Source organism: Haplochromis burtoni, unplaced genomic scaffold (assembly GCF_018398535.1).
Source record: "Haplochromis burtoni strain Fernald_Lab_line unplaced genomic scaffold, NCSU_Asbu1 Contig_142, whole genome shotgun sequence".
Lineage (NCBI taxonomy): Eukaryota > Metazoa > Chordata > Actinopteri > Cichliformes > Cichlidae > Haplochromis > Haplochromis burtoni.
The window spans coordinates 974,569-978,189 of NW_024582503.1; positions in this window are offsets into that span (position 1 = coordinate 974,569).

Consider the following 3,621-nt stretch of genomic DNA (forward strand, 5'->3'; position numbering starts at 1 on the left):
ATGCAATTTGATGGCTAAGCCTAGCTCTTGGGTAAATATCTGCAGGAATGCCCTGACGATGCTAAACTGGGAACAATTGGTAGTTAAATTTATGAAGGCAGTGGTGCTGGGCAGACGGCTGACCCCAGTCCTTCTTCCATGTCACTTCTCCAGAATATTCTAAGTAAGTAAACACCAAATAAGAAAGGTGCTGTAAATTGTAACCCTTAAGAGCCTGCCTCTGAGCAGTTGCGTTTCAATCCCTCTCCTAGGTGAAACATAACATTCCCACGTTGCCAGTGCTAAATTGCCAGAGGACCTATAAGCTGAACTCTCAACATACTTCACAATCTGCCAGGTCACTGGTTGCCAAGGATTTAACTGAGCAGCTCCATGACCTTTGCAATAGAAGGTCATTCAAAGACAAGATATGTTGTGAAACAAGGGCCTTTGAATTTATCTCGGAAATTTTTGCTGCAGTTTAGCCAAACTCAGAACAGTGAACAAACAGATTAAATGTTATCATTATGTCACAAACTTCTTTGAGGTTCAGATGCAAAAACACAAAGAAATCGACACAACTTGCTCATTAATAAAGTGGGCCATCACAACATTTCTTCTAACAACCCAACTCTTATGTTTACTTGTTATTTCAGAGCTGTTTAAATGTATCTTTTTTTAATTTATTATTTTGCTACTGGTTTGAATTAATAATAATAATAATGACATCAATAAAACAGTAGATTAAAATAGATTCTAATAAATTAAAATACAGAAACCAGCAAAATACAACCACAAACAACAAATTAAAATAAAACCACACAATTTGACAGCAAGTAAAATCTGTAATCTGTAATTCACACTCCCTATTGTTTATTACTGAATTCATTTATTGTAGCTGATCACTTATTTATTAGGACATCTCAGCACAAAACAGACATCCACGTTTAACCATGTTAATGTTCATAAGTCAAAATGTTTTAATAAAACAAATCTTGCCGGTCATTTCAAACTGTTTATTCTGCAACACAAATTAAGGAATGAAATGAAGTGAGGACTAAGAAATAAAGTCCTTAGTAATCAGGCAGTAAACATGACTATTTCTGTAACAATCATAAAGTTCCAGTGCATTACACAGCACTGAGACTGCGTATACACTTTATGCTTTTAAAGGGTATTGGAAGAATAATACTAAGTGTGTGTGGCAGCAGTGATAAAGCCAATGACTCAAACCACCCAAAACGTGTTTATATGCTGACATTTTGAAATTTTCAGCTGCGAATATTTTATTATAAGATACAGAACTTATTTAAAACATGCAATTACAGGCACTCGTACTTAAACATTATGTTTTTAGGGATACTTCTCCTGTAAATGCCCTCATAAATCTAGGAAATTTGTAAAATAATCCCCAAAAATCCAGTGATCGTTGATCTTAATATAAACCAAATATACTTTAGGCTTCAAAGTCTAAGTCCAAGCCCTTCTGTCAGCTTTTCCAGTCAGACCTCCCTCAGTTAGTTCGTTTTTTGTGCGCCGTTAAACTTGGCTGTGAATTCAATTTTTTATTGTGGTCTGATTTTTATATAAGATCTCCCCCAAGTGGCAGCCATGTGTTCAGTTCTTCAGCCACAAAGATGTTAAAACAAACATCACCATGGAACAGATGAACTCTGCCCTCGGCTGCAAACTGTGACAAACAGAAAGCTCAACAGGGTGTCCTGTTGGAAATGCAAAGACTGACTGTGAATAGCATTAAACACGCTTTTGTTGCACTGCTGCTAGCGGTCTCTGCTGCTTCAAAATGACTGTCAGAATGAACATTTTTGTTTTTCCCTCAGAGAACACTGCACATCTTCAAGTTAGATGCATGACGCTGATGTGTGCAGGCAGGCACCTCCCAGTTTAAGTACTTTTAAGACAATAAGTGACTCCAAGGGCTGACTGCTTGAAAACTATGATCTGCTACTGAGCAAAAGAAAGTCCCTCGTACTTTATGACCAGATTCAATTACTGCACCCGAAACAGCTGAAAAGTTGAGTCTAAAGCTTCCCTCTCCTTGCACACAGGAAGCCATCGGGTCCCTCTGTTTCCTTCAGCAGCGTATAAAGCCATTTGACATCCTGTTGAAGTGCAGCCTGTGGTTTTTCCATACAACATGTTTTATTAGTTGAAGCTCCACATTGTGTCCATCCACTACCACCCACCATTAGAGACACATGCCTCTGTCCCAGTGATTCAGCTCATATGCAGTGGCATACTGCAAATAAACCCTAACAGAGATTTGTGGTGGCCTCCCAAGCTGCTAAACCCACTGACTGACTGCCACTAGGCAAGCGAATTTAAATCGCGATGAGCATTGAACTTTGTGTATGATTCATATGGACATGATAAAAGACTTTCAATGTGTTGCCCTGAGCAGATGATTAAAATTTAGGCGACAGCGACGAGTCGCTTTGATCAGGATGTTTCAACTCTTCCTGAACCCGGCCAGAGCAAGAGATGAAGCCCTAGTCGGGGTGAGAGACCCTGAAGCCATGTCTTCTATGCTTTGACTCATTGGTTGAACAGCTTATTAGGCTGCCACTTTTTTCAGCGTTTTGTATCTAGCATATACTACTATGATTAGTATTCCTTTCAGTTTGTAAGAAAATAACAATGTGCTGGAGAGTTATATGTTTGAGGATTTAAAGCCAGTTTAATGAAAACAACCATATTTGGACTTAAGGCATGGCAGTTTTAACCATGTTGAATTATTAAAGGTCTTATTTTGTAATTCCTTTGGAAAAGAATTGATCAAACACTGCAGTTACTGAGTTTACACTCGTTCATTTACTTCATACCACCATCAGAACGCACACTAAGAACATTAAATATTTTATGGGTTTCATAAAAAACATATTCAGGAGAGACCAATAACCCAGACTGGACTTTGTGTTCACTTTTATCATTTTCACAAAACTGGAAAAAGCTCTGTTCTAAGTGTGTTACAGTTATTACAAACAGAAGTCTGTGCAAATAATTATATTTGTCTTCAACAGAGAAACCAGCCAAATTTGCATTGTGAATGTTTGGATCCATATGACTTATCCCAGGTGGTTTTCAGGTGGTGAAAACTTTCTGCAAACAATGAAGTCACTTTTGAAAAAGGATTTTATGAAAAGCATATAAAGAAATATGAATACCCTGTAATAACGGTGTAATTAAATGCAATATAAAGCTGAAAAAGGTTGAATGTACATTTGATTTGGGGTTCCAAACTACAAAGTAAGAAAGTGTGACACTCACCAAAAGCTAAACCTAATAGAACATTTTAATATTGGCTCATAAGATGTCGTAACATGTCAGGGGCATATAATTAAACTGAGCAGAAGGACTGGAAAACAAAAAACAGCTGTGAAAGAGTCAAAACTACAGTTCAAATGTCCTAATGAAGGTTGGTTGCAAAGCCAAGTGGGGTGTGCGTAATTATTCAGCCCCCTTTGGTCTGAGTGCAGTCAGTTGCCCATAGACATTGCCTGATGAGTGCTAATGACTACGCACACCCCACTTTTCAGTTATTTATTTGTATAAAATGTTTGGAGTCATGTATGATTTCCGTTCCACTTCTCACGTGTACACCACTTTGTGTTGGTCTTTCAC